Below are 21,158 nucleotides of genomic sequence, written 5' to 3' on the forward strand. Positions count from 1 at the left end.
TCATTGTTAAATGTTCCTGGGTAAAGGAAAGGGATGCTTTTGCCAGCATCTACCATGTATGATATAAACATCAGGATAAATATACAAGTCTCAAGTCAGAGCTGCTTCTGAATGTCAGAATTCCTAACTAATAGCTATTGTTTGGATTAATTAGAAGAAATATCACGAGTTTGACTTTTTACACAACTTGCATACTATAACATCACAAGCAAAATAATAATATAATGGTAAATAGATTTTTCTAGGAAGTGGCTTCAGTTTTTAAAGAGACTTTAAATTGATCATGGGTCAGAAACACATTCCTGCATTTGGTTGCCATTGTTTAGCATTCAAAGCAAGTCCCAAATGCTTGATATTTGACTGAAAAAAAACAACCCACAACTTTTGGCTTATTTAACTTGGCTTCTGGTTAGTTATATGCAATTGAATGCTTCCTCAGAATCACAAGGGGTCTCCTTAAACAGATGCTTGCAATGAAAAGAACAAAGAAACAAACAGCTTCCCCAAGCTCCCACACAGTCTGATTGATGACACTTGCCATCTCTGATCAGACCATGGATAAATTCACCAGCCTTCATTGAGATACCAGACAATTCTGCAGGCCCTGAACCAGACTATAAAACAATTAAGCTGCTGATTACAGAACTGGACACTGGGATAGCTACATACACCAGAATGTATCGTTCCGTTTTTCAAACTATTGTCATCCTGCATCCATTGCATGTCAAGAACTCATAAAATCACAGCAAGAGGATGTGCTCATTTTTCTCAGCCCATATAAGTGGGGCTTACTCCTCAGTTTGTGCTGCACTCAGCTGCAGAACCTGACTGGCATTCATTGTGCTCAGCACCCTCCTTAAGCCATGAAAACCATTCTGAAATGTAAGTACTGCAAAGAAGCTGTGCTGTCCCTCACAGCAGATGTGAACTGTTCCATCCCCTGCCTGTGCCAGAGGCACACAGAGCATTAATATTTGCACAATGCTATGAACAGGGTGAAAAAAACCCAAACAACTATTCAAACGCTTCTCTGGGCTGGTCACAGTACCAAATATCTGTTGCATGGGAAATTCCAACATTTCATGACTGTCCTTTAGTTTGTTATTTCATTGAAATAAATAAAAAATGTTAAATGTACCTTCTCTTGACAACTTCAAAGGACATTCTAATTCCCCATTGAAATTTTATTGCAGTAGAATTATCAGAAATAACCATGAATGCTAGAACAATGTTTCAACTGCTTACACAATTTTTTCACTAATATTTAATCAAAAAGAGACAAAAATCAACTCCTATGAAATACATTCCAATGAAATTCAGAGAATCTGTTAAAAAAAAAAACAAAACACTACAATTAAATTGTAGCTCCTGCAGTAATATTTCTGTTTACTACCATCGTCTTTTTTTGAAGCCACTAAATATACATGAAGAAGCACAGAGTAATACTCACAAAAGTGTTTAGCTTCAGCTTTTTCGTACAGTGACTGATCTCCCATTGCTTCAATTTATCTTAGTTGTGACTGATTATAAAAATCATATGGCACAAGTTCTGGCTTACGAACATGGACTTCATCAGCTTAGAAGGATTAGGAAAAGATATTTTGATTCATTTTCTCCGAGCAAGAATACATTTTTTTTGGAATCTCTCTGTCCAAATTCAATCAGGCAAAAAAATATACTGGTGGCTACATAGTGCAACACTATGGGAAATTGGACAGCTTATTGTTTCAGGCCGAGGCCACCCAGGATTTGAGAGGATCTGGCAGCTTTCAGAATATATCACATGAGGGACTGGTGAAACAGACAAACAAAACAAGAACAACCCAGATGGCCATACTCCCCTCAGTTACAAGGCAATTCCATCAAACAGACCTTTACTCACATAGAAGCATTTTTATTTCAAAAAGGTCAGATATCCTTTAAATGTCCACCTTTCAAAAAATCTTTGCATTGATTCTACTTTATCAAAAATAAATTTTGCTCACAGTTTCTGAAAGCAAATTTATGTGAACTCTGTAGAAAAAATCTCAACAAAATTAAATGTAAAAACAGCCCCACAAGATCTGTCTTCAGCCTCTTTTTCCTGTTTTTCTCTGAGGTATAAACATCAGATGCAGGAATGTGCAAATGCAAAAAGTACATAATTTGTTTTGCTAGTCCAAGTATTTGCTAGTTTAGTCATCAGTCCATATCTGAATTTTTTGGTAGCATTAATTTTTCTGTCTTATTATGTTGATTCTGACGTTATTATAGGACTGATCATTTTAACTATCTTGTATTTCCCAATTTGTTCATGAATAAAAACTACAAGCATCAAGAATAGTCCTGAAAAAGAGCCTGCCCTTTTTCTACAATATTCCCTAATAACAACCATTCTGACTTCCAATGCCAAATTGCTTCCTTTGCTTCTGCTCAGCTTCAGTGCATTCTCTCTGTTTAAAGTATCATATCTTTGCAAGCATCCTTTTCTGCCACACTGCTATAGCCTCAGATCCAAACTCTGGGTATCCCTTTTGTATGCACAGGGTTAGAAGTCTTCAAAAAGAAATGACATTTTCATTCAAACAGCTTTGGTACGTGGCCACACACCATAAGCAGATGTGTGACCTGCCCGAGGTGGGCCTGCTCTGGCTGGGGAGTTGGACTCAATCTCCAGAGGTCCCTTCCAACCCCTAACATTCTGTTCTGTGTACCCTTACCCATAGCTATCTGTTTTGACTCACAGATTTACACATTCCCAGTTATTTCTAGACAGGGCTGATAAGTTCTTCATAATGCTGCTTCCAGCAAACAGTGTTACAGATAGATGCTTCTTCATTTTCACCACCCTGTAAAAAACTTACCCAAACTGCACACTGCAGTTGTATCCATCCACAGATGCGCTCTCTAAACTGAGGTTTTATCCATCCTCCTTTGTTGCATTCCCTGACTTTACAGCCTGCAAATACTCCCAAACAACCATTCTCTATGGAGACAGAAACAGAGTTCACATCAACATAAGTGATTCCTACTCTTTGTTTAGCTTGTATGGCACTTGGGGATATTAATTTGATGTATAATATGGTAGAGGGTGCATGGATGGAAAAAGACATTCACAAAACCTTAGCATATGCTAAGGCTGCAGAAGATATCTAGACTATTGATATTAAAAGATACCTCATCCATTATATTACTGACATGATGTGTATAGCATGGGCACAGGAGTCAATAAGGGCCCTGGGATTCATGGAAGAGCAGATGACAGGTGCAGATGGCCCAGTCATTAAGTCTTTACAGACCAAGAGCAGTTATCAAGAGCTGATGTCTTCCTGTCTCAGCCCCACAGAATCTGCTGGCCTGCAGCCCTTGACTCAGTAATGACAAAGCTTCAAGGAAGAGGTACAGGCTGAAGCTGGCTAAGCCAGGTCAATCCCCAGGGAAGACAAAAAAAATAAAACTGTTTTAGTGGCTGTTAAAAGAGAAACTATTACATGAAATACCAGAACCTGACAGAAATAGGGATAGAGAAGAAAGTGAATGGAGACGGCCACAGTCCCTGGAGGGACCTTTCAAGTACCAGGAATGAAATGAACCCAGGTTTGCAAAGCAGTCTTTGCTTTTTATCCTATACCCACGCATCTGTTGTGAGCTGTGCCCATGAGTACAGGGTACATGTGGTTTCAAAGCACCATCAAAATGCCCATGCTTCTTGCTTTCACCATTCATCACAAAATCCCCACAGGACAAAACAATAGTCTAAAAAGAACAAGAGTAGAGAACTGGAGATGGCAGAAAGAGATGAGTTTGTACACAATCAGAAGAAACAACACGTCAGAGCCACAGCTACCCAGAAAGAAACTGGAGACACATCCTGAACCCCAGAAACTTGCTGAAAGGCCTTATGCATACACATGACCCAGCAAATGTGAACATCAGCCAGGATCCACAACTTTAAAGGTCGACAGGCTGCTGAAGCTCAGCATCACGGCTAGACACGTATCCTGTTCAATAGAAGGGGTCCAGGAAGACTGTGGGTCAATCACTAAGAACTAGCTAGCTAAATACCGTGGTGTTGTACAGTGTCTTCAGTGGATACAAATGTAGCCTTAGACCTCACATACAATAAATACATAAAGTCAGGCAATTTCCAGACTTTCCTTTTTAATATAGTTGAACTTTTTTGTTAAAGTATGTAAAAATTCAGTCTTCTATACTTGCTGTCATCACTACCAAGCCACCATGTCTTGTTCTCCTCCTACAGAGGTGTAAAGCCTTCACCTAAGCCCTTTAAAAGTACATAGCTCTGCTTTTTCCATGTTGCAGGCTTCCTCTGAACAGGACAGAGAAATCTGGAAAGAAAAACCATGACCTGAAGGGGAGGAGCAGACTCTTGAACCGGTCTTTCCCATATCCCAGTACCTTAGCAACCCAGCTTTTCGTCATCCCACCCCCCACAGAGCACTTTTTGCCAAAACCAAAATGCTCCAAAATTTTGGTACAAAACAGTTTTGTGCTACTAGAATCCAGTGCATAACCAGAGGCAGGCAACAGGGTCAGAACTTTTATACATTTAGATTGTGTAGGATTGCACATTATTATTTTTTCAAAACAAAGGCTGCTTTCCTGCTCCACAGACACTGATTGCTGAGCCCTAGACAACTATTCTGTGAGTTAGACACAAGTTGTAAGCTGTTTATGCTGGTCACGTCCTCTGTGTAAAACTTTTATGACTTTCTTAGCTTTTTATTGTTATGTATTTGGCTATCTTAAGGCTCAAGTGTGGCTGGGCCACCTTAGGTAGTGTAAATCAAGTGGGACAGTAGTGAGTGATGAAGGATTTTATAACTGAGGAACTGGCTGAACTCATTCCCTGTTGTTTTCAGACATTTATATTTTCTCTTCTGAACGTATAGGATATTTTCAAGTGAAGAGACAGCTGGACTTCTCTTCCTCTACCCCCCATGTGTGGAATCTCTTGAGGTTACTTTCAGCTTTAACTCCTTCCTTATAAAACATCCACACCAACATGACAACTGCAGAGAACACAAACTCTCTAATTCTCCTGCTCCTGTTAGATCAACAGCAAATACAGATTTTCAAGCTGACTGAAACTGGAGATTCAACTCACCTTGATGAGCATTTGTAATTTATAGGACTTTTCAGGTGGACTCCCATCCAAACACTTGCTACACTGAAACATTATTTGGCTGTTAGGAAAAGGTGCATCCTGCCCAGGCAAGGATCAGCTCACTCAACACCTTCAATTGTAGTATGTCCTATTCACTATTTTTCATCCTCACTGCATTCTTTCCTCCTCTATCACATTCAGACCTGTTTATATTCAGTGCAGGCTCCAACAGGACTCCTCATGGTGCATGGAGGGGACTGGAGTTATTCCCTACAGTGTTAGCACTCCACCATTAATTTAAATTTCTTCATGATTTCTGCCATGCTCTACACCCAACAAGTGTCTTTAAACAAGGAAAAAAAGTAAACATTCACACTTTGACATTGCAAAGAAACGATTAACCAAATGCAGCTGCCCTCTGAGTCTGCAGAGCCTAAACCAATTATTTTAATTATTGTAAATGTAGCCTATCTTATAAACAAAATTACACATTATTTCTTCTGCTCAATATCAACAATATTGCTAGCTCTTTCACACCACTGCCTCACAGAACCAGCTACTGGACCAACTTATTTTAGTACCTTGAATATATAATGCTGAGAAGTATAGCCTTCTAAAAGAGAGGAGACAATACTGATAGGGATGTGAAATCCCCACGGGGATTTTGAACTCTGCCGAACTCAGGGCATGAGCTGAACCTAAAAGGGACAAGTGGAAGTTCTTTCCAAGATTGAAGAGCTGCACATTTTGACAGGCAGCAGTTTCTGCGTGGCTACACCATGTTGAGTGGATGCACAGCTTTTACTGTGCAGCTTGCACTATGAAGCAGCTTGCCAGAAAAACCTGTTTCATCCCCAAAATCTTCATCATATAGTAAACTGGGATTGCTAGTTCCTGAATCAGCCTGTTGGTGATATATCAGTTTATTATGACCATGTTTAAATTGGGTCCTTTTGAAACTGGAAATCATACAGAGAAAGAAAAAAGAAGAAAAATAAAAGGCAAGATCTCTAGACATCCTACAGATTTTTACCTCTTTCTATGTTCTCCTGTGCCCTTAAATATGGGTCACTGTATTCCCACACAAGTAAGTCACTATGCTAAGGAGCAGCAGAGGAAGAAAGCCATGCTTCCCTAGTGCAGTGGAATAAAAGAATCAAACTAAGAAAGCTCTGATATTAAGCAGTATTTGTACTCCTTGCTCCTACAATTTGAAAGTTTTGGCAAAATTGGGTCATTGTTTTTTTACTCCTCTCCTTCCCAGTTCAAACACAGGGAATTTTACACATCCAATTTTTTAATTAAATTTCTGCTTGTTGTTGTAAACCTTACTCTTGCTCATCTAATTCTTCCAGATGTTTGGGAGGTTTTGAATTCTAGCAAGAAGAACTACTACAAAAGGGACAACCATCAGTCCTGTGGGATTATTTTTTTTTTCCTTCTTTTGCATGTCAAACCAATTGTTAAGATCTAAATCTCTTTGGGTTCAATTTTCATTTCACAATTATGGGCAGTATTGCACCATGGAAATAATTGCTTAAAAGGTTGAAGTCCTTTGCCCCTAATAAAATAATGAGCCTTCTTTATTTCCTAATTAGAAGAGTAATGGAACCTTTATGAGCGTTCAAACAAAGTCTGAAAATTCCCAGAAGGAACCATGATAGAGAAATGGCCATTGTGGCACTTTGCAGAGAGATTATGTCACCTGCTGTGGTGGAGAGGGGAAGAGCAGGGACACTGAACTCCTGTTTGGATTCCCTGGCAAATAAAATACTCAGTCTCTCCCCTCTAGCCTCAGGACCTCTGCTGCATCTCTAACAGCTGCTCCTCTTCCACCACCTCCCTAGATATATTGTCAAGTGCCACAGAGAGCTGCTGAGGGGAAAGCCAAAAGGGTTGAGGGGTCCCAAAGCTCTGGACTGTTTTCTTCCCTCCCTCTCTCAGGACACACAGGCAAGAGATAAAGAATTCAAAACCACACACTAGTAGCCCAGAAAAAAAACAAGCTATGTAGAATCTCTTTCACCCATCATCTTCATCATCAGGAAGAATGGATGAGATCACCCTTTGAGAGTATTCCAGTGATTTAGCAAAGTCAGGGTATTAGAGCTGATATTTTACATACAGCTTCAGAAAAAGAACCAAAGGTCCTCTTGCAGAATCTGAGCATTAATTATTTCTCTTAGCATTAAATTTGGAAGGTCCCACTTAAAAGTATATTGATTTATAATTTAAAAAAAAAAAAAACACCCAAAAAACAACAAACACACACAACCAAAAATTAGCTTGTAAATGCTACTTTTAGTTTGAAGCATCATGCCAAAATAACCTTGGTGGCAATTTCTGCTTTCACAACTTCTATGGGAAGGCAGAGGAAAAACAAGCCACCCATGGCTTTACTGTACTACCTACCAGTTGCAGCTTCACATCTAGTTCATCCTGCATAACATTTTCCATTACAGGACACCCCCCTTTCATTAGCTTATAACTTTGCTGAGTGTTAACTGTTTGAGTAGAAGTTTCCATGCCACACATTTGTGTCATGCTGCCTGATAACAGTTTGGGAAGGGGGGGCAGGAAGGGATGTTTGGTTGAGTTGGGTTTTTTTGTTTTAACTTTTAAAAATTGGGCTCTATTCCAAAAGTTAGGGGGAAATGTTGGACCACAACAAATGTTTGGACCAGATGAAAGGTGTTCTTACAGCTGTTTCAGGGAGAAGCTCCAGGCTTCAGAGCAGGAGTTTCACATTTGATAAAAAATGAGAGTCCACATCAGGGCTTTTCCCATCCACATAGGAAATTGCTCCAATTTATTTTGAAGTCTTGCAAGTGAGACTATCAGAGCACAGTGCTAACTGAATTCTGATCAGACAAAGAAGTTCCTTCCAGTTGTCTCAGTGAAAGGTGAGACAAAGAAACCATTCCCACTTTCACTAGGCACAAAGCATGTCTTCTGACAACCCAGCCAGTGCTTCACAAAGCACAGAAAAAGCAAATAAATGTTAACTTATCACATCATTCTCAGAAAAAGCCTACTGCTCTTAAACTGATATGCTTAAGCCATGATTAACAGTAATATCTTCTACCCTGATAATCCTCATGAAGGTCCCTCTTCTGAGGCTGATAATCATTGTTTTGGTTTGATAAATTTTAATAAATTCCATATTCAGAAACTTCAAAATATTGAAGCTGCCATTTTCCCATCTCTGTCCCTTCCTGCTCTCCTACCACAGGCTGCTGTGGGCAGCAGCACCACCCAACACATGTCTGCTGGCTTCCTGAAGGCATTTACATTTCCCACATTGGAGTCTTGCAGTGTCAGACCCATTCATGAGCTACTGGGCAAGCTTAGGAGCCATCACCCTTCCAGGGATTTCTTTTTTCCCCTCCCAGGAGTCAAAGATAAGCTCCAAATGAAAATTAAGTAGCATGAAACAGAGCAAAGGGCAAGGGGGGAGAAACCCACAGTCTTTATTTCTTGGACCATCAATCAGGAATCTTAAGTTATGAGTTTGTCAAACCCATAGAGCCTGGAATAAGACCTGCAAATGACAGTGAAGAGGATCATTTGGCTGATTGCCAAATGTTGACATTTGCTCTTAGTCCTCTTGACCAGCTTTCAAGTCCATTTCAGCTGCAACTACAGGGCTGCAAAACTCTAGGATTTCATACTTAAAGGAGCATTTTCAGTGACTGGGAAAAGAGATCTACAATCTGTGGGCTCATACGTCTTAAACCAGTTTACAGAGCATGTGTCTTAGAAGCATATTAAGTAACTCATGGCAGGACAGCTATTCACTGATAAAAACCTGAAATACTTAAAAGAACTGTCAGTGTCTCAGGTTGTGTTAACACATGTAAGTGCAATTCAATTCACTGAAGGCCCTGAAGTTCAGTCATGAACTTTCTAGGGTGTGAGCACAAAGATCAGTTAGTTTTTAATTCTTCCAGCCAGCTTAGCTTTTACTAGGCTCAAATCAAACTTGTTGCCAGAGTCAGCTCAGTTATCTGGCTGGAAAAACAAGAGTAGGGTTGGGCTCAAGACGCAGCAGTTATTACCAGGGAGCCATACTTGCTGTGTTTCAATAACTCCAAGTTATAGCTCTCTACTTCAACAGAAAAAAAAAAAAAAATCTTCTGTAGCTTCCAGACAGACCTGCACACAGACTTTGGGATCAGTCCTTAAGACATTGCAAGCACTATCTTTCTAAGGAAACAAAGCCATGGCCTCTGCATTCAGCCATAGAGAGTAAACACCTTCCCTAGAGACATCCCTCTTTCTGTTAAATGGTTTTAGGTCAGTTCAAGCTACAATTTAAACCAGATGCACTGGTGAGGTTTACAGACAAGTTGGCACAGCTTCATACCAGCCCTTCTTAAGGCTCCATTTGCCTCCTATCACACAAAAATGTCACTGCTGATTTCATCAATACCAAGGGCAGGTGGTAAGCTGCATGCCTAGCTGGAAAAGCACTAAGAGAAATAGCCTGGCTTACGGCTAATACTGCCATGGAAATCTTTCTTTTTGCTCTGCTGGCTGTTTAATGTTTAAACCATGCAGCCTTAATTCTGTGTTATGTTGCTTTTTACAATGTATTTTTGATTTGGAGAATAAGCAACAAGCCTGTTCCTTGTTTGGCAACAGTACAAAGTCACTTTGAACTAACAACATATTCTGTAATCTAGCCTCAGGTACGAAGTTAGCTACTGGTGGGACATAAAGCATGTGTCTGAGCAGTACAAATCTGGCTGCGTGGTCCAGATCTGCACTGCTTTGAAAACAAACACAAACGTGCCTGTTTCTGCCTTTACATACACCTGTGCAGCTCCCCCGAGCTCAGTGTGTGTGTAAATCAGAATGCAGTCTTGAATCCATGTGGTCTGCACAAGAACTGTGCCTCCATTCATTCCTACCCCCAAAGTCTGGAGGTCTGTTGCTGGCCTGACACGCTAAACTAATTTTCTGGAATCTGCTTCTGTAGCCAGGCCCACAAAGCAAGCTTGGGCTGTGGTCAGAGGACACTGCTGCTGAGCTACTGAGTTGAGACTGACTAAATCATAGGGGTTCTGCCTATGAATACTTACATCCAAAGCAAAAGAGCAATTTCACTTAGAGGACAAGAGGAACAGGTTTTTTCATTCTCCATAAGCTGACAAGAGCACACTGAAAAACTGACAAAACACATCCCTGTTGGAAAAAAAAAACAAAACAAACAACATTTTAAGCACCTGGACTTACTTGTGGATACCCCCTTCCCTATCTCCTTTACTCTGTGCAGAATTTCCATAGAATTCAGCACCAGTAAAATTTACAAACTCCTCCTGATCCTGGACCACAATTCCCACTTTACCATGTGATGCCAGACAGGACAGTTCTTGCCAGCTTGGGATCCTCAGGAGCCTTCAAATTACTTCAGATGTTTTTCAAGTAGAAGGAGAGCAACTGTTAGTCAAACCTGGGGAATACTTCCTGTACACTCCTTTGTGGCTCCTCTCCATGGAAAACCTGAACCTTTTACTACATCACTGCACACAGAATTAGTATAATTTCCAAGCTACACAGGTAGGCTAAGCATTTTTTGTCAGTCACTTATTTTCAAGTAGTTATTAAAAGCATCGGAAAAGGTAAGTCTCTAGCAGCAGATCTTTGGACACAAGAAGATCCTAGTAGTTTCTGCCAAAGGAAGAGTCCCATCTTAGCTGAGGTGCAAGTTTCAGGCATGCTTAGTCTTTTATACCTCAGTTTATCATCTTGCCTGAACTGAAGATTTGGGCTGCAGCCCTCAGAGTTTGCATCTGATACTGTTATCTCCAGATCAGGGGTAAGATACAATATTGCAATGTATTTTTGCTGCCTTTTACTGTAATATATTGATAGTAATAGATTTCCCTTGAATTCCATTGCATAGCTATTTCCAATCAAACATATTAAAATAGTGTCCACCTATAGACTTTCCTCTGTATCTAATCAACTTCAGGGTTTCACAGAAGCCATCAGTATCCCAGGTGCCAAATCAAACTAATTTCCCTTATCATTTGGAAATACATGAAAAGGAAGCGTCAGCCCTGGCAGACTGTACTGAAAATTTACTTCTTGAAGCTCTACCTTGAGGCTCAAGTTGACAAGCAAAGAAAGGAGTCCAGCCCAAAGTTACAGTTTGACTGCCCCACAGAAGATGTCAGATCCCTTGTGCTGGCAGAGCAGAAGCTGCCTACGTGTTTGCACCACAGCTTTTCTGGACATAAGGTCTTTCCTAATTTCTTAGCGATAGAGTCAGGCACTGTTGTTTTAGTCTTAAAGTGTTTCCTCATGGAGAAAACAACAGGTAAGAAATATTCTCATGGTTGGTTTTTTTCATGGACATTGGGTAGACCTTGCTCCAGTTCCTACTATGAAAGACAGCAAGGACAGCATACCTTATTCAGCAAAACTGCTGTGCATGTGGTTTTACTTAAACAAGGACCAGTGATGCTGGACAGTTAATATTTTTTTTACTATTTTAATTTCTTCCATTTGTATGGAAACTGTCTTCAGCCAAGAACTCTGGAACTTTTGGTAAGCCTTAACCTGGATACTCTCTATATATCTCTTTTTTTTTTTTTCATTTCACACATCCAAACACTGTTTCAGTAAAGACAAAAGTAAAAGTTCCAAAACATTTCAGAAGTTCTTATAGGACATAATCCATTCTGCACAGATTCATTTAGGAGGGACTCATCTTGAAGGAACTGGAGGACATCAAAGCCTTTGAGCTTTTAGAAATTGTAACTCATCTTTTGAAATATGAAACATGTGTCCCAGACAGTTTTGCCAAATGTTTACATTTTGGTGCATAGCTGAACTGCTTATCAGAAGTTCAAACACTCTTTGTTCCTAATTTCCCACTATTATTCACACTGCATGCTCTCTTCAAACACAGTAACACCCTTTAGCCATGAGAGCCAGCAATGCTCCTGTCTCACATGGAGCAGATCAAGCAGACTCAAGTGCCCGACATTCAAAGCACACCATAACTCCAGAGTATATAATGAGTGATTTCTCTCTGCATTTTAATCTTTATTATAAGCAAGACTACATGCAGAGCAACATAGACTCTTATATTCAGGGAAATCTTACAAGCACCTTCTCCAAACTAATTAAGTGCCCCACATTGGTACCTTCAGTACAGAAGTGGCTGAAATGGTTGTGTGCATCCTGATCCACCTTATGGCCTTTCACCCACTTCTTATGGCAACAGCTCTCACAGGATTTTCCTCATCTGTGAAATCCCAGAAATGGGCATTGGGCCCTTCTTCTCTTCTCCCTCCCATAGGATAAGAGTTGTCCTAGAATTTAGTTTGTAAGAAAGACAAGCACCTCCTGAGAATGATTCATCCTGCTTTGGGATAAAGACTTCCTCTGAAAGTACTACTGACTGTAGAGGAATCCTGAAACAGGAAAGCCATTCTAGATACTTATTTGAGCCATGAGGTTCACCAAGAACATCAGAATAAGTGATGGACCCTATGTTACCCAGTGAAGTGAAACATCAGCCGAAGATTTTTCATTATTTGCTTCATTATTCTAGAAGACACAATCAAAGAGGATGATACTGGTGATTCTGAGAACACACATGACTTCTGCTGTTACATGACAGCAATGCAAAGTGGGATTTAGCAGGCATAAATCAAGAAGGGAAGAAGCAACAGGGAAAGAAACAAAATTCATCAGCAGCTTCTGGAAGAAAGAAAAGACTGAGGATAAAACATTTTTAGTTCTAACAAAAATGCCCTTATTGCGAGTGATCATTTTAAATCAGAAAAATTAAGAGGAAAGGGAAATTGTTACAACAGCTTGGGCTTGCAGAGAGATTAGTGCAACTAGAACAGAAGAGGTCAAGTCAGCAAATATCAGCAGGAAATGAGACATTAATCATTCTCATTTCCAGACAAAATGTGGAGATAGTCTATGAAAATATGTCAACAAATTATTTGAATGGAAATCAGCAAAGCCACAGTGACTTCAGAAGAACCTCCTCCATTTATACCAATAGCCCATCAGGGCAACAGACAAGATCATCTCCCTTCCAGAGCTTCCAACAATATTTGCATTCTCTTGAGAGAGAACAGACACTACTGTGTGTTCAGGAAAGGGCTTTCTAAGACTCAGAGGGGTAGGATATCAGGAAAGGAAGCTGCTGACAACTGACATATCTACAACATATCTATCTGGCTTTCACAAAGCCAGGCTGGTGCTTTTCCCACTGTCTTCTTGCAGCAGAGATAGCTGGAACTAGCTCATTCTTACTCTGGTCACTTGTGAGACAAACCTGAAACTATGCAGAGGGTGAGAAGATGCTGATTTCACCACGGAAATTCAATGCAATGACCAAAGCAGCTCTACACGGATATATGACCTCTCCTTCCCACTTCAGTTATCCTTTTATTCACATATTGCCCTGAGTAGATACTGGCTATCCTTAGGTATTTTGGCTTTGTTATCTCAGCAGCTATCCAACATCCTAAAAAATGTGTAGGTACCTTAAGTGTATCTTACTGCATTTAACCATGAAAGTCAGAAATAGAATACTTAGACATATAGTCTTTACAGATGAGGGTTTGCTCTTACAGAAGGTAGATTTAATTTTTTTCCCACCAATCACAACAAAAGCTGGCTAAAGAGTCAAAATCTGTGTTCACTGAGCTTTGGAACAGACTCTTTAGGATCACAATTGTGTTCATATCTCTCCCTTCAAACACAAATTCATAGCAACACACTGAATTTGCAAAGCCGGACTTGACCACACTTCAGCTACTCTCCTGCTCAGCTGGAGGTGAAAGAGATCAAAACACTTATTTGCATAAAAAAGGAATATATTCCAAACAGGAGTCCACTACAGGGAGGAGCAGATATTTGTACCTCATGTAGAAGGCAAAATAGACAAAACAGGATTCTCCAAGACTAACAAATACAAAGCAGCTTTTAAATCAGGATAGCACAGCAATGGCCTTTCAAAACTTGCTCAGACAACAGAAGCATTGAACTGGCAATGAACTTACGTTGAGCTGTCAATAAACCTGTGGACTGCAGGGAAGCCACGACAAGTAGCAGGATTCATCCACTCACACAAAGCTCACCAAGAGGTCAGGTCCTAAAGTAAGTCTTCAGAATTCAAACAATTCCCTAATTGCAGTAGTTGAGAATTACAGGGTAAACAGGAGTACCAAAGAACACTGCAAGCAGAGATAACTCTCTTTCCCTTAGGAGTGGCAGCTTTTTCTTGTGCTTTCCACCATTCTGTCTTTAATTAGCTCACCACAAATCTCACATAGGCATTTAAGCTATATTTAGACATAGCTAGAGCCACCAGGAATTCTAGCACATTTTTATTGTCACAACATGACTTTATTAGCTCTTTTGAGTGAGAGACAATGCATCAAAGTGCCTTTCCTCACCATCCCAGAACATAAATATGCCAGTATTTGCCAAGGCAAATATAACAAATATAGTAGAAATGAACCTGACATTTGTTTATATTTATATACATATAAATACATATGTATATGTACAGACAAATGTGCCACGTGCACTGCTCTGGGTGTATAAAGGAGGAGAAAAATTGGGAATTTGAAGTTTGGATGGAAATATAAAAACAAGCCAAAAAAAAATCAGAGCATTTGTTGAATGGTTAAAGATCTTGCTTCACATGTTGAGCAAAGTTTATGCTTTAGATGAGGTGAAGAAACCACTCCAAACCCATAATTTAACTGTTCAAGTAATCACTTGATCCTTAAGAAGTAGGGAAAAGAAAAATAAGTACAATCAAACAACAAAATGTTGGAAGGTCAATAAATAGCATCATTCATTTTAAAAAATAATGTGTATTTTGCAATGAAAAAGCAATTTCCAGAACAGATTCTCAAAGGTAAGCACTCTTCAACAGTTTCCTAACCTCTCCCCAGAAAGGTTTTCTAATCTCTCTAGAAGGCAAAGACTCTATACCCATTTTGCAAATAGAGCTTCAAGACTACTCCTACAGTCTCTAGCAGACCTGGGACCAAGCTAGCACTTTCCTGACTTGCGTACCATGGCAAGAAGTGTCCTCATCTCTTCCATTACAGATGGTAACACACTCTTTTGGGTGCCCTACTCAGCAGAGGTTGCAAGAGCATTGGCAAGGCATAAGACATCCCTCCAAATAAGACTAAAAGAATTGTAGAGTAAGGTTATTCATGTCAGAATCACCAGACTTAAAAAAAAGCTAATTCCTACCATCATAACAGAAGAAATCTAGCCCAACGGATGGGATCCCAAGCTGTCTAATATAAATGGCTTAAATTATTTATTGGCAATGCAATAAAGCAAATCCTCTTAGAGGCATATGAGTAAAAAGGAAACCCACAGTTTTCCAGACGTATTTTCCAGACAGTATGTCAAGTTCCCATACTGTTGTTCCACACACTTTTGCAGTTCATTTTCTACCTTCATATTCAATGCTGTAGCTACCTGAAATACAGAGGTAACTCGGAGTGCCAGCTCCATGATTCTTATTGTGAAGAAAATGAGGAAGGAGCAGTCAGGCAGACTCAAAGTATACACTCAAGGTATTGTTTAACAGTCTCGCTTGTCTCTGGGAAGATGGCAACTGCCACAAATACATAAACCTGTGAGGTGAAATCAATGACCTTTCTGCAGACACATAGGAGCAGTCTAGGCCAAAGATGTAAGTCAACACTGAGTATTACTGAACACAGCAAAAACTTGCCAGCACTAGGAACCTTACCCCAACCTTTTCATCAACAAGATTCTTTTTCATCAAAAATACCGTCAGTCTCTTAGTGAAATCTATATTCTGCAGTGATTAAACATCCACATCCTTGGACAAGGTTTTATTGCTCCTCTGACTCATCAGATGAAAATGCTCTCTATGATATTCAAAGGGATCTAATATGTTGCTTTATACACAACACTCAGCTGCAGGGTACATTTTTTTCTGCACTTTAACAAAAAAATTTTTTAAACCTACTGCAAAACCAGGAAAACCCTCAAAACCAAATAGCCCAGCAAGTCTGGAGTAGAGCAATAGAATTCAAGCAGTGCTGAGAAAGTTGTAATTAGCACGTAATGCCATTTTTACTCATTAAGTATTTGGGTTTGTTTGGGTTTTTTGCTGCAGTTTAGAAAGAAAAGCAAGCTTCATCTCTTTGCAGCCTCCTCATTGTTCTACATTTTTCCCAGACTTCATAAAGACTCCCTGACATAGCACAGAACACTGGAGACCTAAGTGAAAGAACACAAAGCTGAATTTCTGCACTTAATTGATTTTCCTTAAAATAATGACCACAGGGGTGGGAGGCCAGCTGGCTCAGGGGATTAGTAATGGATATGAAATATTTCCACCCTAAGTCAATGGTTCAAAACCAGTCCAAGGCACTACATGCTTTGAAAGCCATTTGATGACGTATGTGAAGTGAGCTGGTGGTCTCTGTAAAACTCCTGCTAGGCACGTGTCTAGGTTACAGTTGACTTTCTTGTTTGAGGTCTCTGCAAACACTCCAAAAGGAAGTAATCCCTGACATGCAATTGTAGTGTATGTAACAGGTATTTGGAGTGCAAGAAACAAAAACCGCTTTTCAAGTCTGAAGAGTGTAGAGGTTGGAATTGGAGTTTTTCAAGCAGGGAGGGAGAGGTTACCTGTTGAAAAAACATCCATAAAACCCTATTCCAAACACACCTTGCATTACACACTCACTCTCACTGCAGTGAGTTTCAAAATGTTTCACAGGCACACAAGAAACACATCAGTTACCACTGAACCAGATGCAACAGAGCAAAAGAAGGAATTGTTTAGCAAGAGCGGACCAAACAACTGGGTATAAGGAACATGAGGAGGAAGATGCAGGAACAGTTTTAGCCAGGTAGAGCACAAGTCAGTGATCTGGAATTTTCTCCCTTCTTCAAGATGTTACATAACTATGCCAGAGAACAACATTATAAGCTCAGTTTTTCAACTCTTCCAACAGCCTGCTTTATCTCCCAGCACCATATTCCCTACCAACAGTCTGATCTGGTCTGTCCCTCAACAACACTGAAGATATGTAGTTCTGAGCTGGAAACTAGAGTAAGATCTACTGACCAAGACTAACTTCGATGCCTCTCATTTGAGCAGTTTCAGATAGCCCATTTCTAGCGAGTTTCTGAAGAACCGTAACACCATCTATTGCTAGACAAATGCATGGAAACCTTCAGTAATCAGGACACATCCCTGTAGCCACACTTTCTTGCTCTTCTGTTCCTGCAGAGAATGAATGCAGAGCCAGAAAGCAGGTTTTTTCTTTGTGTAGGATATCTTGTATGCTAGAAATGAAGGTTGCCAAGAAAGTTTCTCAAACAACAGCAAGAAACTTCTGCTCCACTGAAGTTTTAATTCAATGGCCAATGCATCAGACTCAAGATTTCTGGAGTCATCCACCCAACTGGAATAAATTAGCATCAATAACATCTGGCTCATAAGCCTGGGCTTTATAACCAATTTTACAGAAAGGCTACACTTTGTAATTCTAATGTAATTGTCTTCTGTGCTTAAAACGTTGCTCAGAGTTGGTTTATGAGATATTACCTATGAGTAAATTTCCCCCCCCCCATACCTAATGCACATGAACTCCTCCTAAAACCGAGACACAGAGCCCTTGTGTCTTCAAAAGGGATTTCTCCCTAATAAAGCATCACAAACAGCATGTGGAAGAGAAACTTTTACCACAACTGTGATACCCATTTTGTGTTTAAATACAACAAAGCTCCAAAGCTTGGGCTAAATGATAGTTATGCTTTGATTGCCCAGGGTTAGAAAAAAATATTTTCAGTAAGGATAAACAAAGTTTATTCCTCACATGAGCCAATAGTGTTCATGTTAAATTGATAAGAGTCTACTTGACAACCACAAGCATGTATCCTGCATGTATTCCCACTGTATCCTAGTAAACAAAAGGGCACAGGCCTACATGTGTTAGTGAAGTCTTTTTCTCACACTTGGCACTTTGAGTTCTCAGGACTCAAAGGTCTGACTGCCTACAATAAGAGTCTTCATGGCCAACTAATTTCTCTTAAACCTCTTATGTCAATAGAAGGACAAAAATAAGGCTAGTTAATTCTCACAGAGATAAAATTAGCATCCTCTTTATGAAACTGGAAACACAACAAAAGGCTAAGAATAAAAATCTACTTCAGAGCAAACTTAAGAAGGCTTATGCTTGGCAGTTTCATCTCAGATATTTTTTGTCAAGACATTCAGCTCTTCTCCCATCCCTTGCTCTTGGAGGACCCTCACCTACCCCTGCAACTTCTGACTTCCCTGGTCATAAGCAGTATCCCCACAACAGCTCAGCAGAGCCAGTACAAGATTTGCCCCTCACCTCTTTTACCAAAAAAAAAAAAAAAAAAGTGTATTTTCCCCTCGTATCAGTTCTTTGTTCTTTTTGCTCAGGGGAATTGTGCATGGATAGTTGATTTCTATCAACTACGGCTTTGAGGAGTCGTACATCTCCTCCTCAGACTGGATTACAAGAAAGTTCTCCAGGATCCGATTTCTTCCCTTCCTGTGAGTTTCCCTGAATTTCCATTGTATTCTTTATGTAGCACATTCTTTCTAGCTTCAGGCTCTTTTGCAAGTTGCAACATTTTCATGACTGGCAAAAACTTCATAAACATACGCCAGAAGACATACTCATTGTACATATGAGTTACGAGAGTCAAAGCCATCAGCTTGCCTTTAAGTTCTCAGAAAGACCACACAAGGTGTGCTAATAACATAGATGAAAGACTTGACAGTTACAACTTTTTTTTTTTTCCTAATGTATCTTCCTGTACTTATTTTGAATCCTATTCCAGAGATAATTTTGGCCCAAAATATTATCAGAAATAACAACATTAAAAAAATATGTATAGTGTTTCAAGTTTGCAAAGTTCTATCAAGATTTAAATCTTGATCTATTTTTTTCCCCTCCATTGAGTGGCTCAATGGTATCACCTAAAAAAAATACAAAGTTAAATTGATTTTAAGCATCAAGTCAATAGCAAAAGTGGCATTAGGACTTCAGGATTCTTACCTTTCTTCTTGGGATAACCGAAACTCCAGTTAGAAAAATTTATTTAGAAAATCAAGTGTTTAGCAAGACTTTTTTTTCTGCCCATGAAAATAGTGTTTTCCATTTAGAACTGTTAATATTTTGGACCAAAACAGTAAAAAAATAAAATAGACTTGTTTCATCTGAAATACCTACCTTCAGAAAAGCTAAGACATTGCCTCTCAAGATTTCTAAGACAAATGCCTCAAAACAAACAAATTTTTAAAATCACTCTTTTGAGGCCAAGAATTACAGCTGACTCAGGCTTCTCATGATGCACTGCATGGTGGCCCTGCAAGTAAAATGCCTGAACTGCATTCTGGGGTTTTAGGCAACTGCAAGGGAGGATGGCAGTGATCAAATTTTAAGTACAAACTTCACTTGGCACAACTTTTTATTATTTCACTTTAAAAATTATGGTTAAGATATTTTTTTTCCCTGAATTAAACTTTGAAAAGACTTTTCTTCTTAAGAGTGAAATTCTTTTCATTGTCATAAGCATTTGGGGACTGGGAAAGAAACAGGTCACTAAGAGGATTAATATTTTCCAAGCAGCTATACTCCCCAACACATGTGCTCTTAACCAGAATAGGCAAATGTCTAGATAAACAGAGACTGCTGCCAGTCAGGAAAATTATGCATCACAGAGTTTTCACATTTTAATTCCGCATGTAATACTCAATGCATTTAAAGAAACATGAAGAGTACATTCATTGTTTCATTTCTGTTAAGAAACCTGCCAAAAACTGCTGCAAAACAGTGGCATTCTTTAGAAGAAAAACTAATTTTAGTTACAGTAATTATTTAGGCCCAAGATTAATTTAAATAATATACCCTTACTTGCAAAACTCTAATGAGGAAAAACATCTGTCCTTTTCCTTTAAAGGCATGAATGCCATAAGAGCAATTAAATGATACAATGATGGTGAACACCAGAGAGGTGCCTATAAATAAACTGAACAAATATATTTTTCTGGAATGTATACAGTGGAGGAATAGATCATATGTTCCTCTTCCTAACTATGGTGTACTGCAGCTCGAGTGATCTAGCACAGGCTTCATTTTACATTTACTCCTGCAAGTTACTTGCAGGGTAAGAGGGATTTTCCTTGACTTAAACCTTCAGGATTTTTGGTGCTCGTCCAGAAACTATTTCCAGCACAATTTCAATAGCACCATGTACTAAGAGGTCTGAGTGTTCGTTACTTACCAGGGGTGACTGTGCACAAAGGGCATCCACCTTTTCAAAGAGAAGCTCTAGACTTCAGAGCAAATGCATTTTCAGGCTGCCTTTTCTAAGAAGTGGAAATCAGAAGCCAAAATACAAATTCTAAAAAAAATAATAAAATTAATAATAAAAATAAAAATAAAAATAATAATCTATGTAAATGCCCATTATTGTATTCTGAAAAACAGGTTTCTACAAGCTGTTTTGCTCCTTAAATACATATAGTTTGTCAATACTTATTATCACAGTCCATCTAAACCAGTATTTTTTTTCCACTGAAAAACTGCATTTTGTCATTTTTCATCTGAAGAACTGCCTTCCATTACATTAAAGCTAAATTGAGCAGCACCATTTAAGAAGCAGTAAAACTACCATCTGAGTAAGGATTTCCCACCCAGAAAAAACTACCCAAAAAAACGTTTGACTCAAAAAACAGGGTAAAAAAAACAAAACCTAACAGCCTGCAAGCAAGATTTAGCAATCAATTGTATCACTGAAGTTAATGCATGCAAAAAGACAAAGTATTTTTTCACTGTTTTTCAGGATGACTTCCAGGATCCCATTTTTATACCCTGACAATTTCCATTTGCATGATGCTGCAAAACCAGCAACATTGCTACACAAATCATATCACTCTACTTTCACAGTGGAAACATTTCCACACAAAATAGCAAAGGAAAATGCCAGCTCCTTCCCAATAAAAGGTGAGTGTGCTGACCTT

At 39.3% G+C, this 21,158-nt stretch overlaps 1 protein-coding gene across 2 annotated transcripts in view; it reads right to left on the reverse strand.

Annotated features, from left to right (window-relative positions):
* CALD1 (caldesmon 1) overlaps positions 1-21,158 on the reverse strand; it is a 252,893-nt gene that overhangs the window by 209,121 nt on the left and 22,614 nt on the right. Inside the window, exon 1 of one of the 2 annotated variants that reach the window (XM_051613490.1) lies at positions 20,420-20,437. The exons of the other annotated variant lie outside the window; for it this stretch is intronic. The gene's annotated coding sequence lies outside the window, so the exon portion shown is untranslated. Of the gene's footprint in view, positions 1-20,419; positions 20,438-21,158 lie in introns of those variants that run through there. 2 annotated transcript variants of the gene reach the window in all.

The sequence above is a fragment of the Apus apus genome, chromosome 1 (genome assembly GCF_020740795.1).
Source record: "Apus apus isolate bApuApu2 chromosome 1, bApuApu2.pri.cur, whole genome shotgun sequence".
Lineage (NCBI taxonomy): Eukaryota > Metazoa > Chordata > Aves > Apodiformes > Apodidae > Apus > Apus apus.